This window comes from Eptesicus fuscus, chromosome 24, assembly GCF_027574615.1.
Source record: "Eptesicus fuscus isolate TK198812 chromosome 24, DD_ASM_mEF_20220401, whole genome shotgun sequence".
Lineage (NCBI taxonomy): Eukaryota > Metazoa > Chordata > Mammalia > Chiroptera > Vespertilionidae > Eptesicus > Eptesicus fuscus.
This window is the reverse complement of record NC_072496.1, coordinates 17,096,772-17,115,119: the sequence shown is the minus strand read 5'-3', so window position 1 is coordinate 17,115,119 and position 18,348 is coordinate 17,096,772. Positions and strand designations below refer to the sequence as shown.

General features: G+C 43.1%; 2 pseudogenes; one reads left to right on the top strand and one right to left on the bottom strand.

Moving 5' to 3' along the window:
* Positions 1-3,279: 3,279 nt before the first annotated feature.
* Positions 3,280-4,851, bottom strand: LOC103303969 (T-complex protein 1 subunit beta-like; annotated as a pseudogene).
* A 9,721-nt stretch (positions 4,852-14,572) lies between these two features.
* LOC129148253 (immunoglobulin heavy variable 1-46-like) lies at positions 14,573-15,071 on the top strand (annotated as a pseudogene).
* The last annotated feature ends 3,277 nt before the right edge of the window (positions 15,072-18,348 follow it).

Here is an 18,348-nt window from a genome sequence, read left to right as displayed (position 1 = left end):
AGGGTGATGCTGGCTTCATAGAATGAGCTTGGAAGTGTTCCTTCCTCTTGAGTTTTTTTGGAATAGTTTGAGGAGGATAGGTTTTAGTTCTTCCTTGGATGTTTGGTAAAACTCTCCTGTGAAGCCATCTGGCCCTGGGCTTTTGTTTGCCGGAAGCTTTTTGATGACTGCTTCAATTTCTTCCATAGATATCGGCCTATTGAGATGTTTAGATTCTTCCTGATTGAGTTTTGGAAGGTTGTGTTTTTCTAGGAAATGTCCATTTCCTCCAGGTTGTCCAGTTTGTTGGAATAAAGTTGTTCATAGTATATTTTAACAATCCTTTTTATTTCAGTGGGATCAGTTGTTATTTCTCCTCTTTCATTTCTGATTTTGTTTATTTGGGTCCTCTCTCTTTGCTTTTTGGTGAGCCTGGTTAGAGGTTCATCAATCTTGTTTATCCTTTTGAAGAGCCAGCTTTTGGTTTTGTTGATCTTTTGTATTTACTTATTTATTTATTTATTTGGTCTCTATGTTGTTTGTCTTCGCTCTGATCTTTATTATTTCCTTCCTTCTGCTTACACTGGGCTTTTCTTGTTGCTCTCTTTCTAACTCTTTGAGTTGCAGGGTTAGGTAATTTCTTACCATTGTTTCTTGTCTTTTGCAGTAGGCTTGTAGAGCTTTGAATTTCCTTCTCAAGACTGCTTTTGCTGTGTCCCATAGATTTTGGATTGGTGTGTTTTCATTGTCATTTGTTGCCATGATTTTTTTTTCTTATTTCTTCTTTGATCTCTCTGGTAACCCAGTCAGTGTTTAATAGCATGCTATTTAGTCTCTAGGTGTTTGATTTTTTTTTTTTTTTGGATTGTTTTTATTGTAGTTGATTTCCAGTTTTATCCCATTGTGATCTGAGAAGATGCTTGATATGATTTATATCTTCTTGAATTTGAAGAGACTTTGCCTGTGACCCAATATATGGTCTATCTTTGAAACTGACCCATGTACACTTGAGAAGAATGTATTGTCTGTAGATTTGGGGTGAAATGTTCTGAAGATGTCAATTAATTCCATCTGGTCTAATGAGTCATTTAGGATTGATGTTTCTTTGCTGATTTTTTGTTTAGAGGATTTGTCCAATGGTGATAGTGGGGTATTGAAGTCCCCTACTATGATCATATTGCTGTCAATCTCTCCCTTGATATCCTCCAGGAGATTTTTTATGTATTTGGGTACTCCTGTATTGGGTGCATATATGTTTACCAGAGTTATGTCTTCTTGTTGGATTGTTTCCTTTATGTTATGAAATGGCCTTCCTTATTTCTTGTTACATACTTCACTTTGAGATCTAATTTGTCAGATATAAGTATTGCTACGCCAGCTTTTTTTTTTTTTTTTTTTTTTTTTTTTTTTTCATTTCCATTCGCCTGAAAAACCTTTTTCCATCCCTTCACCATCAGTCTGTGGGCATCTTTTTTCTGAGGTGTGTTTCCTGTAGACGCATATATGGGTCATGTTTTTTTGTTTGTTTGTTTGTTTTGTTTTGGTTTTAATCCAATTAGTTACCCTATGTCTTTTGATTGGGGAATTTAATCCATTTACATTTAAAGTTATTATTGATAGGTACTTGTTTGTAGCCATTTTTATTCATTACCCCTGTGTTCCTTCTTCACTTCTTATTTCTTCTTTTTACAGCACACCCCTTAGCATTTCTTGCATTGCTGGTTTGGTGGTAATAAACTCCCTTAGTCCTTTTTTGTCTTTGAAGCTCCTGATTTAACCCTCAGTTTTGATTGATAGCCTTGCTGGGTACAGTATTCTTGGATTCAGACCCTTCCTTTGCATGACTTTGTATATTTCAATCCATTCCCTTCTGGCCTGATGTGTTTCTGTTGAAAATCAGTCACTAGTCTGATGGGGGATTCTTTGTAGGCAACTTTCTGTCTCTCTCTGGCTGCTTTCAAGATTCTTGCTTTGTCATTGGTGTTTGCCAATTATAATGTGCCTTGGCATCAGTCTTTTGGGGTTCATTTTGTTTGGGACTCTGGGAGATTCTTGGATTTGTGTGGGTTTTCTCTTCCCTATATCAGGGAAGTTTTTTGTCATTATTTCTTCAAACATGTTTCCTGTTCCTTGCTCAGTTTCCTCTCCTTCTGGCACCCCTATTATGCGAATGTTGTTTCATTTCGTGTTGTCCCAAAGTTCCCTTAGGCCAGTGATGGGCAACCTTTTGAGCTTGGTGTGTCAAACTTTGCCAAAAAACTGAGCATAACTCAGGTAGTGTGTCACTTTGAGGAAAAAACATTATTTCACAAATGTTTCATCCTCAGGAGCAGCAAATGTTTCATCCTCACTGCTAGGCTCTCCTCCTGCTTTTTATTTTTTTTTTTCTAGAAGCTGCTCTACATAGGTATTTTTTCCTACCTTGTCTTCTAACTCACTGATGTGGTCCTCTGTTTCTTATAGTCTACTCTTGATGCTTTCTATTGAGTTCTTTATAGCAGTGATGCCATTTTACATTTCTTCTTGTTTCTACTTCATTTCTTCTTGGTTCTTACACATATTTTTGAATTTGTCTTCCATTCTTTTCATCCACCTTATGACCATTTATCTGAATTCTTTCTCTGACAGGTTGCTTGCCTCCATTTTGCTTATTTCCTTTTCTGGTGATGCCTGCTTTTCTTTCATATGTGGGCTCGTTCTTTGTCTCCCCATGATCTCTCTTCTCAGGGTGTATGGTTATGTAGTTCTCTCTCTCCTTATCCCAGGCGAAATCTGACCTTTCCATGAGAAGGTGCAGCACTCCTCTGAATCCACGTGCTCCCTCCACTTGGGAACTATTGTTCTCAGGTTCGCAGCTGTTTGCTAGGTGCTGTAGTTGAAGATTTTCAGGCTTCCGATAACATCCACTTTCCCCTTCAAGATGGTGCAGTCTCAGTGTCCTACTTTTACTTCTTTCTCATGTTGTGAGGGTTGGTTCACCTTGTTGTGTTCATTATTGGTGACTGTCAAAGTCATCTCATTTATATTCTGACCTCTGTTTTCTTTTTATATTTTTAATTGTTAAAATTTTTATTTTGATGCACTGTATGATAAATGTACTTTTACAACAATTGAATTTTAAGGAAAATGACCAGCAAATAAATTAGACTCATGTTAAAGTAAAAGGTCAGCTAAATGTCTAAACTTAAAGCTATCAGATCCATAGATAAACTTTGATTCCACAGTCTTCTTTAAGAAATCAAAGTCCTTCAAACAATGTTGCTATGCAGTGGTCCAGAGTATAACAGGAAATAGGAATACCTAACAAGGGTGGTGATCAGGGACACGCTTCCTTGATGCTGCTTTGATGATGTCATCCACATGCAGAATTACCTCTGGTGCACTAATAGGAATCTTCACTTCGAAACTTCCTGTTATGCCCAACACTGACATGTCACCAATACCAACTTCCTTCTTATCCACTTCACCAGTTGTATTGTCTTCACAATGGGCAGCTCAGAGCTGTGCCACCATATCTGCACTGTCACAGCCTGCATTGTCAGCTGTAACAGTAGGCAACATTCTCAGTGCTGGAGCCTAAGACTCCATTGCAACCACTTCTTTACCTGGTTTTTTATTGGCAGCTGTGATACAACATGAGCCATCAGCTCAGAACAGTCTCCTCCATAAACTGTTCTAGAATCCTTCACAGTGTGTGCACGGACACAAAGGGCATCATTCAAAGATCTTTCTGCCTCATATAAAATGTATTGAGTGGCACCATAAAGAACAATAGTGCAAGTCTCACTCAGAAACTTGAATGAGTGTGTTTTCTCCAGTCCTGACTTCCTCAATGAGCTTGCAACTTTCAAGCTTCACTTGTTCTGGGTGGTCAAAGGTAGAGGTAAATTCACCACCTGTGACAAGATCCAGGTTTACTACACCTGCAAAATCTGCATGTTCAATAGCCATAACCCCAGCAGGATAAAAAAGATGTTCAGGATAATTATAAATTAATTGGATGCTAATAAAGCAATTTATCCCATGCTTAATAATATGTTCAACCTTCTCCTTCATTATTCATTTTCTGCTTATTCTATTTCAACAATCTTTGCTATAAAATCAACCCTTACACAGGAACCACATATCTTTATTTTGGCTGTATTCATACCAGTATTTGCAACAAGAATTTTAGCATTTTCAATTATCTTTGGTTGATTTACTCCAATTTTTAATCCAATAGAAAGCCTTTATCTAAATAGGAATCCAACAGACTTCCTCCTAGTTCTTGATGACATGAATTGCCTCCAGATTACCAGAGCCTTTCAATCTGAGAACAGCATCTACAGCTAACTTAGTAAAGTGATCTTTGTGATGAGTATGAAGTTTTGAGGATAACCATGTTCCTTCAATGTTCATTAAATCTTGGAGGAATTTATCTTCATCAGAACCATAATCAACTGCAGAATTCAACAGAGCCTCTCTTGCTGCCTTAGTGGCTTCTTTCCAACCTGCATTGATGGTCTGAAGATGAATCTTTTTTTAAATTAAAGATTCTGCTTCCCGTAGTAATTCTGCCGCCAAAACAGGAACAGACGTAGTGTCATATCCAAATTCTTCATCCTTAACCCTTGACATATCAACTAACACTTTAGCTGCTGGATTATCAACATCAATGTTTTTGAATAGTTGCAACATCACTGGTCACTATAAGAGAGGCATCCGGTTCACTGCTTCCCAGAATTGTTTCCATGCCTTTGGGTCCCAAGGTGCTCTTTACCAAGTCTCCAATCGCGGTGTACCAATAAAGGAAGACAGATGAGCTCTCTCTGCTCTCTCTTCTTCAGTGCCAGCCTGGAAGATGTTGACAGGTGCCAGGGAAAGGGACGTCATGGTTCCAAAGAGGTGGCCACTCATGCTTCTCCCTCTCAGCTTACATCCTGGATCCCAGGGGAGAGAAGCAAGATGTGATGCAAGCGGGTCTGCTCAGGGGGCAGGGCCTCGGTCTCTCTGCTCAGCACTGTTCACAGCGGAAGAGCTGACCTCTATTTTCTTATGTGATCATGTCTGATTTTTCCCACAGTGTCTATCTCTATCACTCTCATATGATCAGTGTTCCTCCACAGTTGCTAAGTTCCACAGTGTCACAGATCATTTCCCCAGTAGACCAACTCCTTCCTGGGAATGAGCACACCTGAGTAATTCATGCAAACCCCCATATGCACAGGAACAACTATTGTATTTTCTTCTCTGTGATCAACAGTGTGTACCAGTCTCCATCCAGGCACATCTCCCCCATCTGGCCAGGTAGGGCCCGTGCACATCTGTAAACTCCAAGGGACTGGGGACCCCTAATTAGAACGGCCTCACTGGCTATGGATGTTAGGTGCTCTCCCATCCACAGCCCTGGGACAGGTCAGCCTATATGTCCAGGTGCTCACCAAAGGGCCAGCGCCTTCTCCTTGAGCTGCTCTAAGGGCCTTTTCCAGGACCTGCATCCAGGGGTTAGAGTTTATGACTTAATCATCTAAAAAGGTTATTGACCACCCAGGTGATGAGACTTTGCACTCAAGGCTGTGTTCATGAAAAAAAAAAATGGAGAAAATGACATTTCAGACACTAAAAGCAATGGATGAAAATCACCCCTGAAGAGGTGGACCCACTTCCTCGTGTCCCTGAGCAAGGAGGGAGGGCTGTACTGTCATCTCCACTGCGACTGACTCATATAGTCTCAAGCACAATCCTAGAATTCACATACCGGGGCTGTAGTGAAGGGGCCTGGCTTCTGGTCAGGGAACTGCCCTCTGTCCATGGTGAGTCTGTCCCCTGTGCTCATCGCTCCCTGCAGCTCCTCTGCCAACAATCCTGGAGGGTCCCCCACAAATATCAGAAAACATGTTCCCTGAGCTAAACAGGCACTGCTGTGTCACATGGTGGACACTCCAGGATGCTGAGTGTGCACATCAGGCCAGGGGACAGCACCTCCCACGTGCAAGCTGAGGGCCTGGCACTAGAGGCCTGGCATGCAGAAGGTTATGATCCTCAGGTTTTCCCCCAAGGTGACCGCCTGAGGCCCAGGATGTTCTTGCAGAGAACCACCTGCGTACAAGTAGCAGGACTGTGACTGCCACTCTTTCAGAAATGCCAGGGAAAGCTTCCCCTTGGCAGACATGCCTGCCTTGTCTCAGGAAGCTGGTTAAGACATCTGTCATCAGACTGTGAGGCTCAGAACAACCATTAGGAGACACTGTCATCTCCACAATCCTGTCCCAGAATGTCTCCTGAGAGGTGTTATGTACAACCTTCACTGGAGAACTGTAAAATTCCCACTTTCCATCCTGGTGGAGTGTGTCTATCACTATTCACAGACAAGCTTCTAGAATGAGTAGACCAGCCGCATAGCCCTGAGTCCAGGCACCTTGGTCCATCTGCCCTCCCCATGTGACCACAGGGAGGGAGGAGCCCCCTGGCAGCTCAGACAGGTCCTCAGGGGAAGACATGCAAGTGGGGTGCCTCCCCTGCTCATGAAAGCCTGCCAGGCTGGGTCCCTGCAGACCCTGGAGAGGAGCCCTCCTGTGTGAGCCCCTCAGTGTCCACACCATGGGGTCTGCCCTCCATCTGGGCTGCCCTTCCCTTCGCTGTCAAAGGTGCATCCCTGTGCATCAGGCTCATGGGGACTGGGTGACACGGGGCAGTTCTCAGTGTGTGTCTCTGTTTGAAGGTGGCCTGTGCCAGGAGGATTGCAAAGCCTCTGGATTCCCCTTCACTGACTACATCATGTTCTGGGTCCGCCAGGCTCCTGGGAAGGGGCTGCAGTGGGTGGCAACAGTGAGTAAACCAACTGGAAAGGATCAGTGAGATGCTCCAGCAGTTCAAGGAAGTTTCACAATCTCCAGGAACAACCCTACGAGCACGAGCACAGTCTCTCTTAAAATGACCAAGCTGATGTCTGAGGGCATGGCCCTGTATTACTGTACAAGAGGCACAGTGAGGGGAAGTCAGTGTGACACAAACCTCCCTGCAGGAAAGGCTGCGGCCACCAGGGGGCGTTCAGGACACACTGAGCACAGGGCACAGCCCAGGTGCAGGTTCAGATTGTCCTTAAGGGCTGGTTTCCTTTCAGGTGTGGGGTTACCTCTTCACTATCTGAATTACAGAGGTTTATTATAGTAGGAGGAAAACTTTTTCACACGAGTAAAAGGCAGAGTCAAATGGATTTGCTTACTCTTGTCCCTAAATGACAACTAATTATTAAATCTTCTGACCCAGGTTACCTAAACCTATCAAGAGGTTCTGTTGACTCAACAGTGCAGCTCATCCCTATACAGTTCAGGTCCCAGTCAGCCCACATGTGTGTTCTGGGCAGCGGTCAGAGGAGTGTGACCCCAAAGCTAGAGAAGAAAACCTTGGCTGTGAAGGTTACTGACTTGTCATCATACTCATAGCACTGAGAGTGGGTGACACCAAGCAGAGTTAGAGGGACCCAGAGCAGCTTGGTGCAGATGACCAGGGTGATGGCAAATGCATGCACCAAGGACATAGAAAGGTTATTATGCACAAAATCCAAATCCCTGGGAAGCACAGGAAAGGTCCTTCAGGAAGTCAGATGTACTTTGATAGTGCCAGGAAAGGAGCCTGACTCCTGGCTTTTATTTTGTAAATGTGGGGGAAGGGGTGGAATTCTACTTACAGAGGCCTGTGGTTTCAACCTCCTAGTGACAAATTAAGAGGAGACCCAGCCTTTCTTATAGATTCCTCTGTGGGACTGATGGAGACATGCAGGATGAGATATCAGTTATTGGCAGTCCAATGTAAAACAATATAGAATCTGGCTACCTATTTCTCTTAACAATTTTAAGGAATGACCAAAAATGAGATAAAGCTTCATTATTTTTTGACAACCAGATCTACAGAAAATGAGTGGAAGAACGATTATGAATAAGCAGATGGTGATAATGACAATGATGACTATGATGATGAAGATGATGATGACTATGATAGACTGAGACAGGGGCCCTGGTCCAATGAAATGATGGCTCCTCATAGAGATACACAATCACCATGGCTCCTCCAGTAAGAGGTATCCACACTTCCCTCTAAGTGTTGACAGATTTCATAAATGGGTCCCCAATGAATCATGAAGCTTGGTTGATTCATGGTGAGACCAGATCAATAAATACTCAAACATATCCAGGTACAGATGTGTGGACCTGGAAAGGTGTTACCTTCTAGAACAGAGACACTGTGAGCATGTGCATGTAGGAAATAGGGATCCCCTTCACATCAGTTTGCAATGACACGTTCCTTATTTCTCTTGATTCACACCTGCATTAACTTTAACATTTCTATTTCTAACAAATACCTATTCATCATTATTCAGATATATCCTATGATAACATAAACTGTCTCTACCACTCCCTGTACTTCCTTTTGGGCCTTCATTGAAGAAGAATTTAAATCCACATGTCCAGTAACTCTCTGTCCATGAGCATCAGGTATATCTCTGTCATGTGACTCAACACAACTCCAGCTTCCTCCCCTCACCCAGTTCCACAGTCACATCCAGATTTATGGGTAGTTTCCCAGCAGCCTTCCCCTCTGGTACCAGAACCTGCTCCAGTCCCTGTGGCTGCTGTAGCCAATCCACATGGACAGTATAGGCTGAGCATTTTCCAGAAGTTCTTTGTAAAATCATGCAAAATAAGAACAATTAAAGAAAATATTGTTAAATCAGCCTTTGTTATAATTAAACACATTTTCCGACCAAATATTTCATTGAACAAATTAAAAGACAAACACACATAAAGAATATCTTCCCAAATCACTAGTCTGATTGGAGAATGTATACATTATATCGTAAGGATGTTATATGTTATGGGAGAGAGCCCAGTACCCTTTGTCCACAGTGACCATCCCCAGGAAAGGGCAGAGAGAGGCTGGAAGTGAGGGATTCCTGTCAGGTTTGAGGTTTCCTTTCCTGTGAGAAATTCTATGGTAGGGATTCTCTTCACTAACCTCCCTCTGAACTCTGACATCACTGATGACACTAGACTGAGAAAACAGGTCAATCTCCTTACATCATTTCATTTCAACATATGAATGATTCCGAGTTGGACACATACATGATCACTGTTTTCACTTCTTGTCTTTTCTCCTTTTAAAACCATGACTAGCCTGGTCAGTAATTTCAGTGGTTCAGCATCCAACCATGAACCAGAAGATCACAGTTGGATTCCTGAGTTTTGGGCTAGATCCCCAGTAGGGGTCATGGTGAAGACAGCCAATCAATGATTCTCTCTCATCATTGTTCTTTCTATCTGTCTCTCTTCTCTCTTCCTCTGTCAGAAATCAATAAAAGCCTTTAAAAATTTAAAACCATGATTATTTCTGAATTAGTTAGTTTGGGGTCTCTGCATAGGCCCTGCGCTTGTAAAATGAAGAGTTTTCACAGGAAGCATAGATACCATCACAAACTTTCTAACATCAAGTGTCAAGGATGTCCCACATGCCTGTGCTTGGAAGGTAGTTTCTCAGAAAAAAGTAACACCATAAATTAAGATATAAGATACTGACAGTGGCCCTCCTTTATTTTTTATTTATTGTGCAAGAGCAGAAATTAGTTTTATAAAATTTGATTCAAAACTTTGGGAATTGTAAATACACTAGATCCTTGATATTCAGAAATGGTTTGAACAAATGCTAATCCATTTTACATCTGTTTAAAAGATGCAGGATAAGTTAAAAGTGTAATCTAATCCATGTTTCTTCTTATGCTCAGAAAGGTGAGGCTGTGCTTTGACATGATTCCAGTGAGTCTCATGATCCATGTGATCCCCTGTCCCTGACTTAGTGGTCTAGAAGAAGATGAGGCTGCTGGGCTTTCTCCTGTGCTTCGTGACAGCCCCCCAAGGTGAGGATCTCAGGGGTCAGACAGGGGTCATGGGATGGCTGTGCCTGCAGGTGACTGACAGGGACTGATGCTCCTTGTCCCCAGGTGTCTTGTCCCATCTGTAAAATGAAGAGTTTTCACAGGAAGCATAGGAGTCGGGCCTAGGACTGCTGATGCCCTCACAGACCCTCTCCCTCACTTGTGCTGTCTCTGGATTCCCTTTAATGAGTTATGGTGTACACTAGTTCGGCCAGGCTCCAGGAAAGTGGCTGGAGTGGGTCAGGGTTATCTGGGGTAATGGAAGTACAAACTATAATCCAACACTGAAATCCAGACTCAGCATCACCCAGGAACAAGTCCAAGAGCCAAGATTACTTAACATTGAACAGCCTGAGAGGCAAGGATAGGGCCATGCATTACTGTGCTAGAAACACAGAGAGGGAAGTCAGTGTGAGCCCAGACACAAACCTCCCAGGGCTGGGCTGTAGGGGGCGCTCAAGACACCAGGGGGCGCTCCTGACTCACCAAACCCAGAATGTGCATTCCCAGGGGCAGGGGCAAAGGGAGGTGGGGAAGGAAGGTGCTTCCTATTGGGCTCAGGGATTTCCTCTCAAGCTGCCTCCAGGGATTGTTCTTGCTCTTTCTCTGTGGCTCTAATTTCCCGCATTCTCACCAGAGGAGGAGGTCACATTGCTGTTAGTTGATGACATATGGGCAGTGAATGGCACAGTATCACCAACATAATACTGTGCATAGAAAACCCTAAAGACTCAACATAAAAACTACTGGATTTAATAAATGGATTTGCTAATTAGCAGGAAACAAAATTAATACTCATAAATTGATGGTATTTTTATATGATAATAATGAATTATCAGAAATAGAAACTAAACACACAACCCCATTTATCATTGCAACAACAAAAAATTGAGATACGTAGTAATAAACTTAACCCAGGAGGCAAAAGATCTGTACTCAGAAACCTACAGGACGTTGACAATAGAGATAGAGGAAGATATAAACAAGTGGAAGCATATAGCGTATTCATGAATTGGTGGAATTAACATAATTAACATGTCCATACCACCCAAAGCAATTTATAGATTCAGTGAAATCTCTATTAAAATTCCATAAGCATACTTGACATATCAATAACAAATATTCTATAAATTTATATGAAACCAAAAATGACTGTGAATAGTTGCAGCAATCTTGAGAAAGAGGAATAAAGTTGGAGAGATCACAATACCAGATATAAAATTAGACTACAAAGCCACCGTCATTAAAACAACCTGGTTCTGGCACAACAGACTTATAGATTAATGGAACAGAACAGAGACCCCAGAATTGGACCCAAGCCATTATGCTCAATTAATATTTCACAAAGGAGGCAACAGCCTACAATGGAGTCAAGACTGTCTCTTCAATAAGTGGTGTTGGGAAAGTTGGACAGATACATGCAAAAAAATAAATCAGACTACCAACTTACACCATACACATGAAAAAACTAAAAATGGATAAAAGACTTAAATGTAATTCGTGAAACCATAAAAATCTTAAAAGAAACCATAGGCAGCAAAATCTCAGACATCTCTAGTAGCAATATGTTTAAAGATACAACTCCTAGGGCAAAGGAAACTAAGGAGAAAATAAAGAAATTGGGCTACATCAAATTAAAAAGCTTTTGTAGAGGAAAAAATCAGGAAAATGAAGAGGGAGTCCATAGTAAGGGAGAACATATTTGGCAAGAATACATCTGATAAAGGGTTAATGTCCTAAATATATAAGAATCCCAAACAAGTTAACCAAAGATAAACAATCCAATTAAAATATGGGCAAAGGACCTAAATACACACTTCTCCAAAGGGACCATACCGATGGCCAAGAGACATAGGAAAGAATGTTCAAAATCACTACCATCAGAGAGATGTAAATTAAAATGACAATGAGGTAACACCTCACACTTGTCAGAATGGCTATCATCAACAAATCAACAAATGACAAGTGCTAGTGAGGATGTGGAAAAAAGAGAACCCTAGAACACTGTTGGTGGGAATGTTGACTGGTGCAGCCATTATGGAGTATGGAAAACAGTATGGAGTTTGCTCTAAAAACTAAATATGGAACTGCCATTTGACCCAGTGATCCCACTTCTAGGAATATGTACTAAGGGACTTCAACCACCAAACAGAAACAATGTATGCACTGCTATTTTAATAACAGCACAATTTACAATAACTAACATCTGGAAATAGCCCAAGTGCCCATCAGTGGATAAAAAAGCTGTGGTACATTTATACCATGGAATACTATGCAGCAATAAAAAAGAAGAATCTCTTACTCTTTGAGACAGCATGGAGGGACCTAGAGAATATCATGCTAAATGAAATAAGCCAGTCCGAAAAGACAATTATCACATGATCTCACTCCTATGTGGAACCTAATCAAAAAAATAAACTGATGAACTGAATGGATCCAGAGACCTAGAAGCATGGAAAAGACTGGGGAATCTCAGACAGAAATCAGGGTAGGGTGGGTAGGTGGGAAGAGATCAACCAAAGAATTTGGTTGTATATATGCATAATCCATGGACAATAGGATGGTAAATAGCTGGGGATGGGCTAGAGGGGTCAATGGGGGATAAAAAGGGACATATGTAATACCTTCAACAATAATCCTATCTAATAAAAGAGTAATATGCAAATTAACCATCACTCTGTGACAAAAATGGCGGCGCCCATAGACACAATATGGTGGCGCCTAGTCCTCTCAGGCCTGCCAGAGTTCCCCAGTCCCAGGGAGGGCTGCTGCTGAGAGCAGGCAGCATGTGGCCCGGACTGTTGGCCTGGGAGGCACCTGCACACCCCTGGCATGATCTGCTCCTAGCCTCGCCCCAGGAAGTGGCCTGGGAGGTGGCATGCACCCCCCCCCCCCCATCCACGCAATACGCTCCCAGCCACAACCCAGGCAGTGGCCTGGGAGGCAGCTCACACCCCCGGCACGATCCGCTCCCAGCAGCAACCTGGGCAGTGGCCAGGGCAGCGGCAGCGCATTTCCCCCCTCCACCCCCCCACGCCATCCACTCCTAGCTGTGGCCTGGGCCTGGGCTATGGGCCTGGGAGGCACCCACGCCCCTCCCCCATCCCAGAGATCAGCTCCCATCCAGAGCCGGGGAGTGTAGGCCTGGGAGAAAGCTGCACCCCCCAGAGCTATCCCATCCCAGCGGCAGCCTGGGGTGTCAGCCTCCAAAGGTCCTGCGCCCTCATGGAGTGATACCACACACACACACCTATAGCCTTGGAACTTCCCTTGCCCCCAGCCAAGTGATTGGAGATGTGCGGGAGGTGATATCTGGGCAATGCTGCCCAGCAAACCTCTCCATTGGGTAGAAACTTCTGACCAGGATAGGGAGGTAAATGGGTTTTGTTTAAAATCTTTAGAAACCACAATGGAAATGTCTGAGGTAGGGTTTCACATCAGAAGTAACTTACAACTAATTTCTGATGGCAAACAGCGATGTTGCAGTGACATTACTGGAGAGTACCCTGAGGTCCAGAGGTTGGCTCTGCAAGGGTGGTGGTGGGTGCTCCCCACCCTGATTCCTCAGCACTTTGGGCAGGGCTTGAGCCCACCCAGGAAGGCCTTTTCCCCTACAATTTTCACCAAGGCAGGGAAGTTTTGTAGACATCAATAAGAAGTGCCCACACACAAGTCCTAAAGATGTCAGGGCTGGCAGAAATGACAAACAAACCAGGAAAAGAGCAAAACCAGAAATACCACTGATCCCAACATAAATCATCTTTTTCTTCAGAAGATGGTGTGTTTCCCTCTTCTTTGTCTTCTGGAAGCAAGACAGATTCAAGTACTGACAATTCTACCAACGGAAAAGTTAAGAGAAAGAGAGGACAGAAAAGGAATAAAAGGAGAAAGAAAGAAAGGACAAAAGATGAAACATCAAGAAAAAGAAAGAGAAGAAAAAGAAACAACCACATGATATCACTTTTACAAGGTCTCATGAAATTCCTGTTTAAGGAGTTTATTTTATGACACTTTTAGTTTGGGTTTACATTTTTACTGGTTTGTCAAGACCATGGTAGGTACACTGTCCAATATGTTAAAGAAAAAACCCTATCTAATAAAGAGGGAATATGCAGGGGAGGGCATTTGGGAGGGGACCGGGCTTTCAGGAGAGGGAAGTTGGGGACAATCGAGCTGGCAGGGGAACAGTTAGGCATCAATCAGGCTGGCAGGAGAGTGGTTAGGGAGTGATCAGGCTGGCAGGCAGAAGCGGTTAGGGGCAATCAGGCAGGCAGGCGAGCAGTTGGGAGCCAGCAGTCCCGGATTGTGAAAGGGATGTGTGACTGCATGTGTAGGCCCAATCCCACAGGAAGTCGGACATCCCTTGAGGGGTCTCAGATTGGAGAGGGTGCAGGTTGGGCTGAGGGAACCCCCCCCAGTGCACAAATTTCGTGCACTGGACCTCTAGTGGTATAATAAAATAAAAAGAATAAGGACTTGGACCCTCCGACTCCCACTGAGTGTGGTCCCTGTGTCATCCATCTTCTCTCAGGTGGAGAAAAGACCTCATTTACAAAATACTCTGCCTCATAAATGTGCAAAACAGAGGGGGTAGACTAGGTGAAATATGGATAATTATGTGCCCTGAGGGCATCACCCACAGCCACACCCTCTCCTACAGACGTGCTCACAGCAGAGCCCCTCACCATGTACTGGAGCTGGATAATCCTCCTTCTGGTGGCCATGGCTTCAGGTAAGGGGATCCCCAGTCCCTGGGTTGAGGTGGGGACCTGGGACAGTCAAGGGGGATTTACACCCACTCCTGTCTCTTCTCCACAGGTGTCCACTCCCAGGGTGCAGCTGGTGCAGTCTGGAGCTGAGGTGAGGAAGCCTGTGGCCTCTGTCAAGGTCTCCTGCGAGGCTTCTGCATACACCTTCACAAGCTTCTGGATGCACTAGGTGCAATAGGCCCCAGGACAGGGTCTTGAGTGGATGGAGTGGGTTTACCTTTAATGATGGAGACACAAAATATGCACACAAGTTCCGAGGCAGAGTCTCCATGATCAGAGACACGTCCACAAGCACAGTCTACATGGAGCTCAGCAGCCTGAGAGCCGAGGACAGGGCCATGTATTACTATGCCAGGCAGAGTGAGGGGAAGTTTGTGGGAGCCCAGACACAAACATCTCTGAAGCAGAGGCTGTGACCACCAGGGGGCACTCAGGGTCCCTGAACACAAGAACCATCCCAACAGCAGGTGCAATTGGAGGTTTGGGCTGGTTTCCTGTGTGGTTTCCTCTTCATGTCACAGTTACCCTCAGGGAACCTCTGGATTCCTGATTCTGCACTGACCTCTGAAGTCTCTGAGTTAGAAAGTCTGTTGTAAACAGATACAACTTTCTCATGTGGACAAACCTCAGAGACTTTCTAACAGTCTTGTGCCCAAATAATAATCATGTAATCTCCTGACCCTCATCACCTAAATCCAACCAGAGGCTCTGCTGATTCAACAGTGCAACTCAGCCCCACACAGCTCAGGGCCCCAGCCATCAGGACATGAGCATGTTGGATAGCAGACACCAGATACATGTGACCCCAAAGCTAGAGAGGGAAGACCATGGTGGTGAAAGTCATTGACTTAACATGTCACAGCAACAAGAGTAGATGACCAGGCATAGGTAGAGGGACCACAGCAGCTTGTACAGATGTCTAGGCTGATGACAAGCACACACCTGTGGACATGGCATGTTTATTATGCACATAGTTGAGACCTCTGGGAAGTACAGGGAAACACTTCAGGAAGTCAGAGCTGCTTTGATGAAGCCAGGCAAGGAGACTGACTCAGAGATTTTATTTGTTAAGGATGTGGGGGAGGGGAAGAAATTCTGCTTCAAGGGGCTTGTGTGGTTTGAATCACACAATGACATCTAAAGACAAAACCATGCTTTCTTATCAGATTTTCTGTTTGTGGCAGATGGAGAAGAGGCAAGAATAAGCCATCAGTTGTCAGCAGTCAAATTGAAAATATGAATATGGCAACTGATTTTACTTAACAACTATACAATGTGAGCACAAATATAAAGTGTCATTATGTGTGATTAAAAACCAGATCAATAGAAAATAGAGGAATAATTATAAGCAACCAAATTATGATGATGACATTGGTGATGGTGATGTAGGTGATATGATGATGGAATTGAACAGAGGTCATGGACCAATATTTTGGTCAGAATCTGTAGCTTATCCAAGCCAACAGTTTTCAGAAGGCCTTGTGTCAACATAGAGTTGATCCTTTCAGTTTTCAATTTCTCAATGACATCGAAAGAGGAGACGCCTGCTGTTTTTTCCTATAAAACATCACTGTGTGTAGACAACCAACATATCTACAGGAAATAAGAAAAATATTATAAAGTAAGAAAATGGTGATGATGATGATGATGATAAGACCATGACAATGAACTGAGAAAGGGTCTTGATCCAATGAAATGGTGTCTCTTCATACAGACACACCATCAACATGGCTCCTGCATGAGGGGTGTCCACTCTTCTCTGTAATTGTTATAAGATTTCATAAATGGTACCCCAACAAATTATGCAGTTTGGATGATTCAGGGTGAGCTCAGATCAGCAATGACCCTAAATGTATACAAGTGTGGATCCCCTGGACCTGGGAAGCTGTTAACCTTTCAGAACAGAAACAATATGAGAATGTGCATGTCAGAAACAAGGATCACCTTCCCATCAGGTTGCAGTGACACGTTCCTTATTTCTCTTGATCCCTTCCTTCATGAGCTTTAAGGTTCCTATTTCTTAAAAAAAACTCCTGTTGCTAAATACTCAGCTATTTTTCTATGATGATACATGCTGTCTCTATCATGCCCTGTACTTTCTTCTGGGCCTTTACTGGAGGAAGCATTAAGCCCATATGTTCAGTAACTCTTTGGCCATGAACACCAGGCATATTTCTGTCATGTGACTCAAAACAAGTAGAGTTTTCTCTTCTATCCCTATTCCAGAGTCACATTCAGATTTGTGGGTAGTTTCCCAGCAGGGCTTCTTTGTGGTACAAGAATCTTCTCCAGTCCCTGTGGCTGCTGTAGCCAATCAACATGGACAGTGGAGGTCATCATTTTCTGGGGAGTTCTTTTTGAAATCATCCAAAATAAAACCCATTAAAGAAAATATTATTAAATTAGATTTGGTTAAATCTAGACTTTTGTCCCATCAAAGATTCCACTGAGCAAATGAAGACACAAACATAAATATAAGGAATATATTATTAAATAATGTCTGATATGAGAACAGATAAATTACATATTAAGGATGTTATATGTTTGTGGGCGATCCCACCCCCCTGTGACCACAGTGACCTCCCAGGGGAAGGGCAGAGGAAGGCTGGGGGTGAGGGCTTCCTCTAAGTGTTGAAGTTCCCTTTCCTGAGAGAAGTTCTATGGTAGGAATTCTCTTCACTCATCTCCCTCTGGACCCCAACATCACTGGTAACACTAGGTCAATTGCCTTCCAATGTCATTTCCACATATGAATAATTCTGAGTTGTACACCTGCATGATCACTGCTTTTATTTCTTGACTTTTCTTTTGTTAAAGTCATTATTATTTCTAATGCAACTCTATTGGGTCTCTGCAATAAGCCATGAGCTTGCATATCAAATAATTTGCACAAGAAGCTGTAGACACAATAAAAATTTCCAACATCAAGAATTTAAAATGTCTCACCTGCCTGTGCTTGGGAGGTAGTTTCTCACATCAAAGTAACATCATAAATTTAGGACATTAAGAATGGCTGTCCTTTATCTTTATTTTTTCACAAAGGTAGGGATTATTTCCATAAAATTAGACTCAAAAATTTGGAAAGTATAGATACAATAATATTTTGAGATTCATAAATGATCTAATGCTAATCCCTTTTACACCTGTTTGAAAGATGCATGAAAAGTTAAAAGTGTAGCCTACTCATCTAGTCCACTATTTCTTCTTATGCTCATAAAGTTTAGACCATTCTTTGACCTAATTCCAATGTGCTTCATGTCCCATGTGGTCCCCACCACGTCGTCCAAGGGTGAACCTGAGAAGGGTCGGTGATAGATTGAAGAAAAAACAGACAAGAGAATACAGCTGAGGCTCGGTGGATCTCCCGCGCCTGGATGAGGAAACAAAAGACACAGCCTGCAAGCCAATGCTTTATTTTATTGTCTGATTAAAACAAGGGTAGATTAACATGTATACAAAAGTTCTTATTTTGGCAACACTTGCTGCTTCTGCATCTTCCACAGCCCATTATCTACTTAGGAAGGAAGTAGGGAGGGCTACAAGGTCAGAATTAATTATTCTAGGAGAGCTCTGCCCTCCAGGCTGGGACTTATTTGTCGCCTTGCCACAGGTCAGCCTGAGGCTTGGCCCTAGAGCTGCTCCCTACAGTTCCCTGTCCTTGATTTACTTGCTGAGTATTGTCAAGGGAAGAGA